The 18,735-nt window shown below is 47.5% G+C and overlaps 1 long non-coding RNA gene across 1 annotated transcript; it reads right to left on the bottom strand.

Moving 5' to 3' along the window:
* Window positions 1–9,318: 9,318 nt before the first annotated feature.
* On the bottom strand, window positions 9,319–16,489 carry LOC140611250 (uncharacterized). The gene is made up of 2 exons (XR_012012530.1): window positions 16,288–16,489; window positions 9,319–10,972 (listed from the first exon to the last, which is right to left on the bottom strand). It is a non-coding gene; the product is annotated as an uncharacterized lncRNA (long non-coding RNA).
* Between the last annotated feature and the right edge of the window lie 2,246 nt (window positions 16,490–18,735).

Below are 18,735 nucleotides of genomic sequence, written 5' to 3'. Positions count from 1 at the left end.
AGCTGTAAGTTTGTGCCCTGTAAACAGAAATTCTGATAAATTGCATTTTGCATGATCTTTGCCAAAGAAGAACCAAAAAAAAAGGATTGTGGTTTTGATTGTATATGCTGCATTATCTGGTCTATTCCTGCAGGAGAGAACTTTGGTTTGGATCAGGCATCCAGGACACAGCACTGAGAAGCAAACCCTCCATTCACAATTTCACATGTCTGATGGGAGGAAGAAGTTTCTACAGAATAGCTCTGGCTTTTCACATTCCAGGCCAAATTTTTCTTCACTTTCTGTGTACTCTCTGTGCTGGGTGACAATAAAGCATATTCATATGACTGCCATACAGCTGTGGGCATGGGTCTTCTACACCCAATGGCTGGCAATGACTTAGCCATATATGAAATGACTTTATGAAATGACTTTCAGCCACATACACTTATCTCAGTAAACTCTACTGTATCTCCAGCCTAGTTTTTCCTAAGCTGAATCCCCAAAATGCCCACAGCCATTCTAATGTTACTCACTGGGATGCCTGGGTGGCTCTGTGGTTGAGTGTCTGCCTTTGGCTTGGGTTGTCATCCCCGGGGCCCTGGGATCAAGTCCTGCATCGGGTTCCCCACAGAGAGCCTGCTTCTCCCTCTGCCTGTGTCTCTGCCTCTCTCTGTGTGTCTCTCATGAATGTATGAATAGAATTTAAAAAAAAAAAAAAAGAACAAGATGTTTTAAGCTCTCTATAGAACAAGTCAGGGAATCAAGAAAGAGCACAGGAAATCACTAAGTGGAAGAGGAGAGACACAAGTGGTCTAATGAGAAGGGGTCCTGTGGAGAGCCAGGGAGCCGTGGAGAAGAGAGGGTGAGGTGGAGATGGGCGTGGTCTGCTTGGGAGGAGCTGACCTCTCTTTATACTCATTGCAAACATTGTCCAGGAATCAACAAACATTTATTGGACACCTGTGGTTTGGAATAGAGAAGGGAACAAGACAGACAGAAATCTCTGCTCTTGTGCAACTTAAATTTTGGTGGTGGAGACAGAAAATAAGTAAGCAATAAAAGAAAGTGAGAGAAATTAATAAATGGCAGTGCAGAAAATTAAGCCAAGGTGAAGTGGTAGAAAGCTCCATGGCCTACTTACCTTGGGAGGTGACATTTGTGCAGAGACCTGGCCAGCTAGATGGATCAAGTCATGGGAAAATGAGGGAAGAGCATTCTGGGAAGAGGGACAGCAAGTGCAAAGCCCTGAGGTAAGTATAGGCCTGGTATGTCCAAGGAACACCAAGGAGTGGAGTGAGCTGGGGGAGAGTGGCAGGGGCCAAGATGAGACTGATGGGTGGAGTATCAGACATGCAAGAATTTAAAAATGAGGATATTGAATTTTATTTTACATAGGTAGGATTTCAAAGGAAATACCAAATCCTAGGGCTCAAGTGGCCTTGATGCTTTAAAGTACTGTTGAGCTAGAAATCAAGCCATATAAAGCCTTCACTGCGAGCTAGGCTCTGAGACATAGCTTTTCATAGCCATTTTCCATTTGATTCTTAAATGGTGGTGGAGATGCCTGATTTCCATTTTATAGCTGATCCAACTGAAGCCCAGGAAGGTGAAGTGCTTCATCCCACATCACAGAGCTAGAAAGTGGATGAGCCCAAGCATGGCTCATGTTCAACTATAACATGACTTCATAGCACTTCCTAAAATGGGTGCGGATTCTTTAAAGTTAATAAAGTGTTTTATCTGTACCTTATCTCTTGTGCTATTATGGAGTGTTATCACCTCTTTGCAATGGCCTGGGAAATGTCTCCGAGACCTTGAGTGAGTAGTCACAGCTCTGCAGTTGCTTCTTTCTGAACAGGATCACTGTGACTCGAACCCAGAGTCAGGTCCAGCCAGTGCCAAGTTGCTGCTAGCCCGAACACTGCCTTTGCGCCAATCAGAAAAAGGCTCCCTTTGCTCAAGACACTTGTTAACTTCTGGCTTCCAGAAAAGTATTGTAATAACAATTCTGTTAGAGCACCCTGTGAGGCCATCTGTAAACAACTATCCTCATCCACATGTGAATCTGTGCTCTCTTTATGTGAGAGGTGCTCACTAGGATGCCCTGCCCTCATGCAGGGTACAGCCTGAATGACACAGTGATTTTCTGTGCCCTGATTAAAATACTTGGGTTGGTGAAGCTATGAGCCCCAGCAGAAAGGAGATCTATTTGGAAGTGATCACACGTGAACCCCAGCTGTACCCCAGGGGTGACCAGACCATGACTGTCTGGCTTTTCCTAGAAACTTCCTAGCCCATCAGGACAATGGGTTCCAGTTCACTGCCTCATCACTGTGCTGTTCATCCCCGGCCACCACTCCCTCCTCCCCGTCTCCATTGCCTCTACACATGCTCCAGGGTATGAAATGTCCTGGGCAGCACTGGCTCCCCACACAAGGTCTCTTGGTGCAGTGACACAAGGCTCCTGCCCTGTCCCCCGGCAAAAACCTCCCGCCTCAACCCTGTAGCACTCACTGGACACATTTCCCCTGTGTGTCCAGCACCACCTCTGAATGACGGGGGCTCATCTTTGAAGTTTTCCAGCTCCTAAATTTAGAAGCATGGATTAAATCCAAATAAATGGAGAGTTATGTAACTTCATTTTCCTCTTCACTGTCCCTCCCCTTTGAATAATCAGCCTTAATCAGCTAATGATGGGGCCCTGAATGCAGCCCCAATCCTCAGAGAAGCTATTAGGCTTATATAAGGAGTGACATTGACCTGGTGTATTATGAGGCTTTAAAATACATCCTCTTTCTCCCTCTCCCTTTCTCATTCTCTCTCCCAATCTCTCCCTCACCCACACTTTCACACACACACACACACACACACACACACACACACTCACATACTCCCCCGACGTGTCCATCAAACACTGAAGCTGCTTAGCTAGTCCGGGATCAAATACATGCAAACTGAGAGAAGGTATTACTCATCAGGTGGTTTAAATTTATCACCTAAAAATAAATCACCTCAATCCCTAATGACAGCTAATCCAGGAAAAAAGGGAGCATTTTTATCATAGAATTACAGAGTGTTTGAGAGAAAAGGGAGGCTCAGGGAGGGAAATTTGAGGGCTTTCTAATCATCAGAACTGTCCAGCAATAGAATGGCCAGCTGGAAGAAATAGCGAGTTCCCTATCACTGGAGGTAAGCAGAAATTGGAGATAATGGATGAAAATTCTTGCACTGGGCACAGACCGAATGGTAACTGACTTTATACATGGTCAGCCATATGCTAGGAATTGTGCTCTACAGGCATTGTAACAGACCTGGCAAAAAGGCTTCATCTCAAATACCAAATCTGATCTCTTGGGAGTGGCTGCCTGGAGCTCTGGACACACAGAAGGATTCTTTTTTTTTTTTTTTTTTTTTTTTTTTAACACAGAAGGATTCTGAGACTCAGTGGGAAGCAATACCTTGGTTAATTCACAATGTTTTCTGCGGTGCAAAAGGAAAAGACAGAGGTCTTGATTGATTAGCAGTGTCTGTCATCAGTGCAGAAGAAGAGAGCAGAAGATATGCTATTTGCCAATGATGTATAAGAATCCCTTTATAGACGAGGAGACTGAGATTTGGAGGTTTACAGTTGGGAAGAACCAAGATTTGAGGAACCAGATTTGGCTCTAAGTCCATGCTCAGAGTCACTCTGCTGTTCTGCCCCTCGACAATGGGAGGAATGGTCCTGGGGCTGAATATGCAACCACCAGCCAGTAGTGTTCCCTCTTTTTCAGATGCCACAGCATTTGAATTGCAAACTCTGAGTGGTGGTTCAAGGAGGTCATCTACTGGGTCTGCCGGCTGCCCTGAGGAAAAGCACATGGCTACTCCTTGACTGCGGATGGACACTCCATACCCATCATCCCTCTCTGACTGCCAGCTTTACTGGAGATGAGTAGCCCCACATCATGGTGTGAAAATCGAGGCAGCCAAGCATGCGCCATCTGTCCTCCTTGAATCCTGTGCTTGGTGGCATGTTGGAGCCCAAATATCCTAGCCAGAGAGTGTATTCTACAGCAAATATGGTGCAGGAAACCCAAGGGGGCAAAGGGGCCATGGCGAGGACCTAGCCAGGCGCAACATGCCTTTTGGTCCACCTTGCCACAGGAGCTGGCTTCTCAGCCTCACCTGCCCTGTGCCAGCTGCCCGCGGCCATGCCATCTGATTGGATTTCATGGTAGCCCCCAGTTATATAGGTGGAGATTGCCTCTTCCCGATCATGTGACACCCCCCTAGGCACCCATCCCTCCAGTCTTCAGACTGCTAGTGCGGGGCTAGACCCCATCCGTACTCTACTCCTCTCCCTGCACACATTTCTCAACAATTCCTCCTTCCCTTCTCGTTAATCATCCATCCTTCCTGTCCCAGGAATCTCTCTCTCTAGCCCCTATGTTGAGCTTCTGTCCCTACTACTTCTTCTCAGGGGGGACATTGTTTACCTATATTCTTGTGAAGAAGCAAAGCCACCATGAGAACGGGGATTTCAAGTGGAGCCGTGCCAAGACCCTATAGTGTGGGGATGGTCCTGGTCCCAACCATCCACTCTCTCCTTTTGTGAAGATGGGGAACTGAGGCAACAAAGGCAAGGCACATGCATTAAGGCCACTCAGGACCTCGGCCAGGACCTCAGAGTTGCGTAAGCCAGAGGGCGTGGCTGCTTTTGTGTTCCTTGCAGATGGTGTCCTGGGACTGCAGGCAGGGGCAGGGGCCTGGCTGTGGAGGCTGGGAACGGAGACCAGCGTCCCCTCCCCTGCCGACATTTCACCTTGGATCCCTTTCAAAGTGGCAGAGTTTTACTAACGCTACAGAAGTGCCCCCACCTTTAAGATAAAACCCAAGGCTCTCCCTCCCAAAGAGATAAGTTAGGGGGTGAGGTTTCTGGTTACAAAAGCTGGACCCTGAACCCGTTTCTGGAGTGGACTTGAGCCTTTCTTCACGGCTCATTAACTGGGAGCTGTCTGAAAAATCACTGAGACCAGTTGTTTCCAAATTCTTGGCATCAGGTCACTTTTTTGCAAACAAATTCTTTCTTGGAATCATGTCAAGATGGGATTGGCCCATGACCCCCTCCAAAACTGTGTGCAAAATTATGTGTGTGCATGAATGTTCCCTGGACGGGAGTCTATAGTTATCTCGATTCTTCAAGGGCTTACTTGCCCCTGGAAGGGTTAAGAGGGCCTGGAAACGTCGGCTGACAGTCTAGGATACTGTGATTGTCACTTCTATTTTTGTCACCTGTTTGCCTTTCTAGCTCCATGTTGCTCCAGCTGACATTTAAATGAGCTTGCCTTTGTAGAACCCACACCAACTGGTGCTGTGGGTGCAGTGGAGGTGTGGGGGTGAGGAGGAGGGCTCCAAACCAACAGATGGAAGGGGAGTGCCTACTGGAGTTGCCAGGAGCATCTGCAGTGCTTTAAAGGGAAAGAGCAAGGTGCCACAGAAAGAACTAGGATGGAGACACCTGGGTGGCTCAGCGGTTGAGCATCTGCCTTCGGCTCGGGGTGTAATCCTGGAGTTCTGAGATCGAGTGCCGCATAAGGCTCCCTGCATGGAGCCTGCTTCTCCCTCTTCCTGTGTCTCTGCCTCTCTCTGTCTCTCTCATGAATAAATGAATAAAATCTGAAAGAAAGATAGAAAGAAAGAAAGAAAGAAGGAAGGAAGGAAGGAAGGAAGGAAGGAAGGAAGGAAGGAAGGAAGGAAGGAAGGAAAGAAAGAAAGAAAAAGAAAGAAAGAAAGAAAGAAAGAAAGAAAGAAAGAAAGAAAGGAGAGAAAACTAGGATGTAGGTGGGATTGTCCCCTTCTAGTCTCTTCTTCTGATACATGTATGGCCTTGGACAAGACTCTGCCTCTCTGTTCTCACGTGTAGCATGAGGACCAGGGTTTTCTGAAATATGAAGGATGGGACACACGACCTGGCCTTAAGTAACATTAGCTCACAAATGGAGAAAGTGATTATTTTCTGATTCCGTTTGGACTTCTCTTTCAGATCATGACCAGGGAGGAAGGCAGGATGGGCAGTGGGAGGATGCAGTGGGAGATGTCCCAGCAGGGCATCTTTAACACCTGGCTACCCCCTGAGGGGCTCCCTGGCAAAGCTCTGGCTGACCTGGCTCTTGGGGCAGCCACCAGTGTGGGTTGAACTGTCATGCACTTTGTTTTCTAGGCATTGTTGTACTCTGTGTATGCACAGCAATACCACTGTCCTTTCCAGCAGGGATATGAATGAAGTCTTCTATACTTTTTAATGGTCTCATAAAGAATGAATATGTGTCAATTTAATACAAAATATTAAGAAAACGATAGAAGAAGAGGGGACATGGACATGACAAAACTGTGGAGTCAGGGTGAGAACGCCCAGAGCCAGGGAAGACTGGGCAAGTAGATCTCCCAGATTCTGAGAAGTGCTATCAGTCTGGACCTCACCCTCCCTGAAGCCCGGAGGGGTCCTGGGGGCCCAGACTCTGCCAAATGACTCTGGAACAGGGGGAAGGGGTTCTGAGCAAATGCCTGGGGTGCAACAAAGGAGCCAAATGTCCTTCAGGTGAGTGTCTCAAACTGGGGCGCATATACCTTTTGGGGTACCAGGATCTGTCTTGTGGAGTTTGTGAAACCGGAAGATTAAGGACAGTGAAAATCAACTTCTGTATAGTTTAAGATGTTACCCTTTTACAAAAATAGTGCGGTAAAAAAAAAAAAAAAAAATAGTGTGGCTTTGCTGTGGCAGAGAATGGAAATTTCACAGCCACTTTTGGCAGGGTCCCTGGGCCCCAGAATGGTGTGTTCCTCTTTCACCTGAGAGGTCCAACGCCAGGCAGTGCCCAAGAATGGTTTGAACCCTTCGTGGCCTGTGGTGAACTTCAGGAGCTCCCTCATATTGGCGAGGACTCTGGCTTCGAAGCAATAGAAAAGAGCTCAGCTGACTTTTGCCAAAGATATGGGGGCCCTTACTGGGAAGATAAGAGGTCACTCTTGGGATCAAAGTCTCCACATCAGCAGGGCTCAGATGAGGGGAGAAGAAGAACAAGAACCAGGAGATACAGTGTTCAAGGCAAAGACATGTCCCAGGATTCAAGAGTCAAGTCCCAGGGGAGAGTACCCCACTGGCTAGGCCGGCGTCATGTGCACACCCTTAGTCTGAGGAGCGCAGGGCACCCTGATCGACAGTCTTGGCCTGACTGTCAAAACCGAGAGTAGGAAAGTTCCCCAAAGGGAAATTGGGATGCTCCTTCCAGGAAGAGAGACAGAGAATGCTAGGCAGGCAAGGAAAACAAATGGCTACTATGTCTCGTCACCTCCCTGTGCCTCAGTTTTGTCCTCTGAAAACAGGGTTGAAAGTGGTCTGGCCTTTTGAGGGCAACTGAGGGGATGATATGATGTCATCCATGTGAGAGCTTGGCTCTAGTAACTAACACTCCATAAATGTCAGTGATTGATGTTTTGTTTTGTTTTGTTTTTATTGTTTGTTATAAAAAGACAGAAAAACAAGCCACTGTTGGCCGGACGTGAGCCTAACAGATGCCACATGCTCCTTTTGGTTACAGTCACAGAAGCTTTGGACTTGGCAGAGATGGGTTCAAATCCTGCCTATACCCATTGAGGAGCTGTGAGGCCCCAGGCAAGCGACCTCAGCCCCAGTGGTCATATCTGGCTGCCAGCTGCTAGCTGGCACAAAGCCCCGTGTTTAGATGGCAGATGTCAGCATAACCAGGCCCAGGGGCTCAGGGGCAGATAGGTGCCTTCCCTTGTAGGCTGAGGGTGGAGAGGCTGTATTTCTGCCTCTGGAGTGAGGCCAGGCCCCTACACCTGCAGCAACCATGTAGTGTAGGAACAGTCTCTGCAGAAACTACATCCTTGTGCCAAGGACTGGCTCTCTTGGCTAGCTCTGACCACGAGTCCAAATCTCCCAGTCCCCAAGGCCAATGACTCAGCCAGAGTTGCCAGGCCTTCTGCTCCTAGTGGGCATGAGGCAGACCAGCACAAGGGAAGGGGCCCTCTGTCTCAGCTGCTCTGCACACAAACAACCACCACTGAGTGCCTACTCTGGTCTCCACAGCTTTATTTTGCCACCATAAACTCTAGAGCCAGACTGCTGTGCCATAGCTTATGATTCATGTGACCTTGGGTGGGTCACATCACCTCTCTGTGCCCTACTTAGTTTTCTCATCTATAACATGGGGAAATGACAGTTTCTTCTTCATGGTGTGGTTAGGAGATTTAGATGAGATAAAATTTATAAAGCACTTAGAACAGGGCCTGGCAGTAAAAACACACTATACAGGTGTTAGCTAGCATCACGATCATCGTCATCACCATTGCTTCCAGGACCCCTTGACAGGTGGGTGTGGCCCTTTAGTGTTCTGTTTTTGTTTTTGTTTTTGTTTTTTTAGTAATCTCTACACTCAAGGTGGGGCTCGAACTCATGACCCTGGGATCAAGAGTCACATGCTTCAAGGACTGAGCCCGCCAGGTGCCCCTGAGATAACTTTAAAGGACACAAAGACATATGTGGCTTCAAGAATCCTTATTTTACTTTTCCCTTGAGCTCTCTGGAAGCTAGAGTATGTGTGATAATGACAGCTAGCATAGAAGTCCCTGCTACGTCCTAAGTTCTCTGCACAGAGTGTTTGGGTTCAGTCCTCTGAAGGAGGTACTATTATTATCATTCCTGCATCTCATGTGAGGAAACCAAGGCATGGAGAGGTTGAGTAACCCATTTTCCGTGTACACCCGTAGGGCTTAGGCATGCATGCAATGAGGCCAAGCCTGGTCATTCTAGGAGGAAAAAGAATTCATCGGCAGGGGGTCAGATGGCTCGTGGAATCTTCAGGAAGGCAGGAGGATGAGGCTCAGAAACACAGGTAAGAGCCAGGAGAGTGAAGGTGGAAGGGACACCTCTGAGGGCATGAGCTGGGAACACTGGTGACAACTGGATCTTTGCCACTGCTGGACCATGGTGGCCACCACCACCTCCATGAATAATTCCACTACCCCTAAACTTTTGCACCTGTCACAAATTACTCATAGTCCCATGGGCCTGTGATCTGGCTGCCAGGAAGGAAAGAAAAGGAGTGTCCTGCTTTTTTGGCTTTTAAGGTGGGTGGTGGGCTCTTTCTTCCCCCAAGACTCCACTGGGCAGGAGAAGGGTTCACAATAGTAAGGGGGTTTAGGTAAAGAGGAGCTAAGCAGACAGTTAATGGGATTGCTAGGATCTCTGAACAGTAATCTATCTAGGGAGGATCTATAAGTCAGTGATGCCAGAATAATGCTGTGTAACAAACCATCCGAAAACTCAGTGGCTTGAAACAATAGCCATTTATTCTCACGGATAGGTGGGTCTAGTGGTTCAGACTAGGCTGGGTTCTGCAGGGTGACCTGCCACAGTGGCTAGGGTGGCTCTGCTAACACTGTGGTTATATGGGGCAGCTGGGACAGCTCTGCCTCTTGTGCCTCTCATTCTCCCTGGACTAGTGGGCTAGCTGGAATTGTTCTCATGGTGGTAGCAAAGGCATAAGCAAGCAGGTGAAAGAAAGCACACAAGGTCCCTTATGGTCCATACCCAGAACTGGCACATTATTATTTCTGTTCCGTTCTATAGGTGAGAGAGTAAGTCACATGGTCAAGTCCAAAGTCAGGGGCAGGAAAGTGTACTCTATTGTAGATGAGACCCATGCATAGGTGCTGAAGGAGTGGGAGCAATGATTCATTCTATTCTACTTTCTCAAATGCTCCTGGCACCTCTGCTCTCTGACCATGAGCACAGGAATCTTGCATGGATCACCTGGTGCCCGTGGTACCTGTTGGGCCCTCCCTCAATATGTCTGCCAGCTTGCTAATAAGAAGGCAGAGCACAAAGATGGAAGGAAACCAGGTCCTTGAGGACATACATCCTTGAAATGCAGAGGTCACTCTGAAGTGACCGCTGAACTTCTCATTTAAGCAACTCCTAGACGGATGCTCTGTTTCTTACAGCCCATAGCACCTTGGGCATCAGGCTCTCATGCAGGAATGAGATGATACTAATGGCTAGCCCTTTTGGAGCATTTTCGGGGCAACACCACATGCCCAAGGTTACACAGTGAAGACTTGGCCAACTCATATTGGCTCAGTAGGCTGGCCCTAAGAGGTGCTCTAGCCCACAGCACCGTACAGAGCATGAAAAGTGCTCAGCCTATAGCACACACGAACAAGCAAATCGGTGACTCTCTTCCTTTGAGAATCACAGAGTATTTTAAGAATCTGAAGTTAAAAACTAAAATCTTAGACCCCTGGGGGATCCCTGGGTGGCTCAGCGGTTTAGCGCCTGCCTTTGACCCAGGGCACGATCCTGGAGTCCCGGGATCGAGTCCTGCATCGGGCTCCCAGCATGGAGCCTGCTTCTCCCTCCTCCTGTGTTTCTGCCTCTCTCTCTCTCTCTCTCTCTAATAAGTAAATAAATCTTTAAAAACATAAAATAAAATCTTAGAGCCACCACCCCTAAACCCTGCACACAAGCCCATCCGATTTTGCATCCAATTCCAAGGGGCTTGGGGAGTAACTATTATCATTACTATCCAAGGGAATGTGAGGGAAAGTGCCTGGCCCTGATTGTCACTACCAGAGCAGACCTCCATTGTCTCCCCTTGCCTTCCTTCCTGCTTCCTGGCCTGTGGTGGCCCCACCTGGTCAGGGCTAACCCACTGCCTCTCGTGTCCTGAGGGTGACCTGGGCTGGAGCAAGATGTGTATCTCTTCCACAAGGATATAGGATACCTAAACTTTTATATAGGTTTGGGGTGAGGGGAAAAAGGTTGAGGTGAAAGTGAGCAGCGAAAGATTTCTTAAAATCCAGAATTTCCATGGCTCCACCCCTGGGTAGACATTTGGAAGCAGTGCTTTTGGTGTCAAGCAGGAGTGGCACATGGTTCCCATCTCTGGAGGCAGCAGTGAACACCCGATGAAGGCTCGCTGGGCACCTGTTATAAAGGTTGAAGACAGTGGGACCAATTAGAAAATCCTGTTCCATGTTGTGCATCTGCTGCCCATTGCAGTCACTGGTTCAGAGTACAAAGGCCCTGGTTCCAGTTCAGGGTTTGCCAGCTACTGATGTGTGATCTCAGACAGTCTCCTGGTCTCCCTGGTCCCCCTTTTCTCTGCTAAATAAGGGGCAAGATCGATGATCTCTCTAAAGTGCTCTGCTGGCAAGGCCCCTGCAGACTGCCACTCTGTGGGTAATGCCCTCTCTAAAGCAAGGCCTGCCTGTGATAGCATGCCTCAATGGCTAAGCTGGATGTATTCAGCTCTCCTGACATTTCCCTATGAAGCAATTCATTCGCACATCTGGATTGTCTCCTAGTTCCAAGGGCGGAGTGGTCTGAGGTCCCTAAGGATAGCTCATAAGCTCTCAGGGTCCAGGTGGGGTCAGAAGGCAAGAATAAGTCCTCTGGACAAAAATATTTCCTACATGGCTTGTCAGGCTGCCTGAAAGTCCATCCCTAGCCATATTGGGTAAAGGCATGGACAGTCTCAACATGGCAGATGCTTAGTAAATATTTGTTGACCTGCAGTTAATATAAAGGTCTGCATCTAAGAGCGAGAGTCTCAGGCCTCTGTTCCAGCTGAGTCTTAACCAATGCAGAAAGCGCCCAGAATGTTACCTGCCAGCCATTTCTGGCATTCCTGCCTGCCTTTCAGCCTTCAGACACAGTCAGCCCCTCATGGACGCTCTGCATCCTGCCCCCTTCCACATCTGTGCCACTTCCAAACCGCATCTTGTATCATGCCATTCCCTGTTCAAAACACACCTGCCCTTCCCGCCCCTGTCACATGCACTGGGTGCTACTTCCATCCCCCACCCTGAGTGCCTGCCCACCCCTCCCTGCTCTCAACCATGCAGGTGCTCAGCCTGCAAACTCCATTTCAAGACTTCCCTCCTACCTTGTACCTCTATCTTCCTTTACATTGCGCACACCTAGAACTTAGAATGTGTGTCCGAAGAAGGAGGCATGAGTAGCCTGATAATCTCTGTGCCCCTGCACACACCAACAGGCCCCACCCCTCCCCAGTTGCTAACTTTGGATTAAGGGAACCTACCCTCACTCCACCCCAGGCTCAGACAGCCTTCCTTCCCACAGTGTGCCATCCTCATGATTTCCCGGGGAGCCCCACCTTCAGGGGAAGGACAAATAGCTCTTGGGTAACTTTGGCTAATCCTGACCTCCAGGCACAGATGGTTTCCCAGAACCTCAGAGTTGGGAAAAACTCCCAGATGTTCCTGGGCCAGTGGTTCCCATGGGAATTCCCCAAGCTGCTGGTTAAAATGCAGATCCCCAGGCTCCTCACAGGCACAATGAGTCAGCATCTCTGGGGGCAGGGCCCAGGGACCTGCATTTAAACCAGTGCCCCAGGTGATGCACTGATCAAGCTCAGACTTCTCCAAAATCACACCTGCAGCACACTACTCCCTGACTTCCACACTTCTTGGTGATAGTGGGTGGGGGGTAACTCCCTCCCAGGCAGCAGCCCTTCTCTGAACAGCCCTGACAGCCTCTCCCCTGGAGCTGCCCCCATGGCCTTCCCACTCCATGGGCCTACTCATGGTGCCCCTGCCCCAGTACAGCTCTCAGGACTTAGCCCAGGCTCCTCCTCCTAGCTCAGCCACTTGGGTGTGGCGGTGGCCAGGTGGATGGGAGTTGGAGGCATGTGAGAGGTGGGGGCCTGGGAAGCTGCAAGGAGCATCTGCAGGGCCAGGCTTCACTGAACCCAGAGAAACAAAAGCAATTATACGGGAAACCACTAGGGTCTGTGGTGGGAAGAGCTGGGCTGAGTGAGGATCAAAGTGGGGAACCAGGTTGCTCACATTCAAGGATGAGGGAGACAGCATGGCCAGGTCCCAGGCAGCTCCTGTAAGTCCTGCTCTTGCTGCTTCAGTCAACAAACATTCACTGAGCTGTTCCTGCTCCTTCACCAGGCCCCTTCTTGGGGCTGGCCACAGAATCCTTACTACAACATGCCTTCCAGTGCTCCAGCCTCATCTTCTCAAAGACTGGAGGACCTCAGATAGTTCTGCCTCCCCAAAACCCTCTTCTGGCTACAGTCTCCTCTGCTCACCCCTATTTTCCTCCCAGGAATCAGATTCTTTCTCAGGCCATGCTTCAAACCATCTTTCTCACTCCCAGCTTCAAAGGGGCCTTGAGTCCTAGGTCTAGCCAGTCAGAATATCACATCCTCCAAGCCACAGTGATTGGCTCAGGGATGGACATGTGACCCAAGCCCAGCTAATGAGAGCCTTCCAAGACCATTTGCTTGTGCCAGGGCTGCTGTGGAGAGTGGTCCAGGTTGTGCACTGGGCAAGTGCACTTAGCTGAGGTGAATAGAAGGCAAAATTTGTTGTTATGTTCTGCTTGTTAAGCCCTTTGCCTGGTGTAGGACTGTGCCTCTTTATTTTTTCCTGGTTTTCACCTAGCTGCTATGTAGGCTGGAAGAGGATTTAGCTGAGTCTTCAGGAAAAAAGCTGTCACTTACCCTGAGGACTGCATAAGGGTAGGTAGGATATTAGCCTGGAGCTGCTGGGGCTAAATTTGCCATCTTAAGGGGAGAGCTTAAGAACAAAGCCTTTACCTAAGAAAGAAGAGCTGATAAAGGAAGAGAGAGAGACTTCTGGTGACATTTTTTTTTTTTTTTTTAACTGCCTGGAACCAGCTGGACCTAAAATCCAAACTATCCTTGGATGGTTTTTTGTTCAATCAGAAGGGTCAATAAATTCCTTTTCAACAATTGGAACCAATTTGAGTTCATTTTCTCTCACTTAAACACAAGGAGATACATGTGGGCAGAGACCATTCTGGTCCAGCATTTCATTACACAGAAAAACAAAACAAAACAAAACAAAAAACTAATCCCAAACTGACAGGGGTAGGAATTTGTCAAGCTCACCTAGCAAGGTTATGACAGACCAAAATATCTACATTCCCCCCTGCCCCGTTTTAGATATAGTTAACACAGAGCACTGTATGTTTAAGGTGTACAGCATAATGGCTTGACTTGCATGTATTATAAAGTGATCACTATAAGTTTAATTAACATCTATCACCTCATATAGTTACAAAAAGAAAAAAACATTTTTTTTCCTTGTGATGAGAAATTTTAGGATTTATTCTCTTAGCAACTTTCAAGTATACCATATGGCAGTGTTAACTATAATCACTACACTGTTTGTTACACCCCTAGTGCTTATTTATCTTATAACTGGAAGTTGGGACCTTTAGACCATCTTCATCCAATTCCTCCTTCCCCAGTCCCTGCCTCTGGTAACCACAACCACAGGTATGAGCTCTTTTTCAATGAATTTGGTTTGGGAGGTTGTTTTGTTGTTGTTTTGTTTTGTTTTGTTTTAGGTTCTGCATATAAGTGGGATCACACACTATTTGTTTTTCTCCTTTTGTCTGACCTATTTGTTTTAGCATAATGCCCTTAAGGGTGCATCCATGCTGTCACAAATGGTAGGATTTCATTCTTTTTTTATTATTGAATGGTATTAGTGTGTGTGTGTGTGTGTGTGTGTGTGTGATATTTTAACCATCTATCTGTTGATGGACATTTAAGCTGTTTTCCTTGTCTTGCCCATTGTAAATAATGCTGCAATGAAAATGGGGGTGCAGATATCTCTGACATGGTGGTTTGGTTTCCTTGGGATATACCAGTTCACATTCTTCTACCTTGGACTCTCCAGTGTGCCCACAATCTTCAACTTGTCCCCTAGGTCCCTTGGGAGCAGCCACAGCAGAAAGCAGAGTGGGGGTGGAGGTGAGGCAGGCCACATCTCAGTCCCACCCAGAGCAATTCTGCTTTAGTTTAAAGCAAACGCACCCCTGCATTAAAAGACACACACACACACACACACACACACACACACACACACACACACACACAGACCAGTCTACCAACAACTGAGATATATCCAGTGCTTCTCTGGGTTGGGCTTTGTGGAAACCAAGCGTGAGACCCTCAGGCCACAGGATGTACTGGGAGAACAGCTGGTGTGGAGGCAGGAGCCTGAGGCTGCATTCCCAGGTGGTCAAGTCATTTCCTACTTGGGCTGCGGTGTTTTCCTCCTCTAGGAATGCTGATAATAACCTCCTGTGGCTGTGCGAAACTTGTGGGCAGTTCCTGATGCTGTCAAGCATTATGGGGCTGTAGATGGTGGCCATCTTTCTCATGGTCAACTGAGGCAGCACTCATCCTTTCGGGCCAGGCTAATTGCTCATCAATGATTAATTTATCATAATACCAGCCACTCCTGTGTGTTGGTCTCATTTCCAGTGGTTTGCACCAACTCCAGCTCCTCAGAAGCCTGGTATTCAGAGGTTGGAGTAGGGATCCTAGGTCCCCACAGACAACCTCACATTTCAACACATAGCCCCCTCCCCCCAACTCCCCTAGGGTTGAGTTACATAGAACTCTTCAAGTCCACATGGCTCCATCTTCCCATGGTCTGTGTGACTTTAGTTAATGGTTCCTCCACTTTCTTCTACTGCTCAGGGCATAAACTTCGGAATCATCCTTGACTTCTCTCTCTCATGATCCATATCCAATCTGTCAGCAAATCCTACTGGCTCCATCTTCAAAATATGTCCAGAGTCCATCCCCATTGATACCACTATGCCTGAAGCCTCATCATTTCTCACATGGACAACTCAATCACTTCACTATGTGTTCATTTCTGTCTTGTTCCTCTATTAGGCAGGACAGGCTATGTTATGCAGTGATAACAAACAATCCCCTTATCTCAGTGGTATAAACACAAAGGTTTATTTCTTGCTCCTGCTGCACGTCCCTCTGATTAGAAGCTCTCTTTCATGTCCTTATCTACCATTTGGAATTCAGGTTGGTGGAGTAGGCAGTCTAGAACCCGACTCTTTAGAATACTGCCAGTCACCACAGAAGGGGAAAAAGAGAGCATGGCTTAAGTGTACTCAACTATTCCACCAGAAGTGATGACACCACTCTGTTCATGCTCCATTGACCACAAAGGCATATGCCATGCCTGACTCTAAAGGGTCAGGGGAGAACAATATTGTGATAAGAAGAACTGAAAACATTGAATAGTGTTAATGACAACCACCACCACCCCCAGCTCCTCCTCCACACAGCAGCCAGAAGGATTCTGTTAAAGCACAAGGCTGGTCACTTCCCTTCCTCTGCTCTGAATCCCCTGTGGCTCCAGCCTCCCTTGGGTAAATTTCAGAGTCCCTAGCATGATCTACGAGGTCTGGGACCTCTTGGGGCTTACCTCCTTCCCCCTTGCCCTCACTCATTTCTTTCTGTTCTGGTCTCCTTTCTCTTTCTCAAACCAACCAGGCATGTTCTTCCTTCATACTTTTTGCTTCTGCTCTTCTGTCTGGAATGTTCATCCAAAAAGAAGGTCTCATTCCCTCAGTCCCATCATCACTCCTTACCCCCAGCTCAGTGAAGCCCCCCCTGTTATGGGCTGAATTGTGTCTCCCCCAACCACTCAAAAATTCATGTTGGAGTCATAACCCCCCAGTACCTCACAATGTGACCACAATTGGAGAGATGGTCTTTATAAAGGTAGTTAAGATAGATGAGGTCATTGACTTCATTGCGCCCTAGTCCAATAGGATTGGTGCCTTCATAAGAAGAGGAGACTAGGACACAGACATGTGCAGAGGGAGGACAGATGTGAGGAGACAAAGAGAAGGCCATCTGTCAGCCAAGGAGAGGAGCCTCAGAAGAAACCAACCCTACCAACACCTTGATCTCAGACTTATGGTCTCCAGAACTGTGAGAAAATGAGTTTCTGTTGTTGAAACCACCCAGTCTATGGTCCTTTGTAACAGGAGCCTAGCAAATAAATATATTCTCCTTGCCATATTTCTAAAGATTACAACTCTTCTTTTTATCTGCCCTTCAATGGTCTCTATTCCTTTTCCCTGTCTATTTTTCTCTGTAGCATCATATGCTCAAAGTTTTACTTATTTAGTTGTTTGTAAAAAAGAAAAATAATTTACTTGTTTGTTTTGTGTATGAATAATCTCTAGTAGCAGGTAAGCTTGATCAAGGCAGAGACTTCATCTGTTTTATTCATTGCTCTCTCCCAGTGCCCAGAGCCATACTGGGCACATAGTAGGTACTCAATAAATATTTATTGGATGAAGAAATGAGTGGATCAATGGAAAGAGGCTATAAGCACTTGGAACCTTCATCTTTTGCATCGTACTTCCACCTGACCCCCTAAACCCCAAAGCATTTTGTGTCCCTTTCCCTTGATGGATTCCATATTGGAGGGTAGCTGAGGGTTTTGAAAGTCTGGCCTTTCAAATTAAGTGGTATCTACCAAACCTTGAAATACAGAGATCCATTGATTTTCAAGTTCACAGTGAGAAATTATCTTCCAGAAGTCTTTATGTAAGTGCTCAAAGAGAATGAATAAGGATTTCAATGCAGAGGCATTTATTCACTGTAAATACAGTAAAGACCTAAATGCCCATAAATAAAGGACTGGGTTTGAGCTGCAACATCCACATAAATGGTGACTATGCAGACCTTAAAAGGAATCAGAGGGACTCATGTGTGCCAAGAGGAGGTTGGCTAAGATGGCATCAAGTGGAAGAGTGGTCTGCAGCCAGGATAGTGTGATAGTGCTTTCACATGTGTGTAACCCAACAACCAAAAAGGTGCCCAAGAGAGTGGAAAGTGAAGTTGTTGTATTAGTTAACTATTGCCACAATGATGCCATGTGACGAATAGCTCCCAAACCAGCTGTGGCACACAGCAATAAGCAACAATTGCTCACTAGCCTGGAGGTAGCTACTTTAGGTGCATGTAGGTCGAGGCCACTCTGCTGATCATGGCTGAGCTTCCTCAGATGTTTGGGGTCTGCTGGCTACCGGCTGATGTAGGGTGGCCTTAGCTCGGATGACTGGAGTGGCTCAGTTTGGTGCCACATGCCTCATCCTCCAGCCCACTAGCGTGGACATGTCATGGCAATAGCAGATGCACAAGAGTAGGCAAGCTTGACTGTGCAAAAATGCTTTCAAGCCTCTGCTTGCATTTTGATTGCTAATGTTCCTTTGGCCAAAGCAAGTCACATGGCCAAGCCCAGCATCTAAATGGACAAAGGCTGCCAAATGATGAGCCAAGGGTATGGATACAGGGAGAGGGGAAGAATTGGGGCAGTTTTTGCAACTTGATGTAGTTGTCTTCTACAAAAGCCTACTCAGGACCAGGATTTATGTATGAGCAACTCAGTATGGCAGTGCTCCTGGGGGGCAATTGGTGGGAGGAGGAGAAACAGGACAGGGAAGAAGAAGCCAGGCCAGGTGCAGCCAGGCAAAGTGGCTGCCTCAGGATGATACTGCAGGAGGGCTTTGGTGTAAGTTACTCCTCAGAGTTTTTTGTTTTTTTAGAAATTGGTCAATATTCTTTTTTGTTTTTAAAATTTATTGAGGTGTAATTGACCCACAATATTATACTGTTTTCAACATACACAGCGATTTTATATTTATATACTTTACAAATGGTCATCACAAGTCTGGTTATCATCTGTCACTCTACAAAGTTAATATAATATTATTGATTATATTCCCCATGCTGTATATGATATCCCATTATGTATTTACACAACTGGATATCACCTCAGTTTGTTCTGACCTTATGTCAGCTAGTCATTGGCTAAAGGCCTCATGGGGTTGGGTCGGGGTCATGAGCTCCCAGGCAC

Source organism: Canis lupus, chromosome 19 (assembly GCF_048164855.1).
Source record: "Canis lupus baileyi chromosome 19, mCanLup2.hap1, whole genome shotgun sequence".
Lineage (NCBI taxonomy): Eukaryota > Metazoa > Chordata > Mammalia > Carnivora > Canidae > Canis > Canis lupus.
The sequence above is the reverse complement of the archived record's forward strand: the minus strand, read 5'-3'. Positions and strand labels throughout refer to the sequence as shown.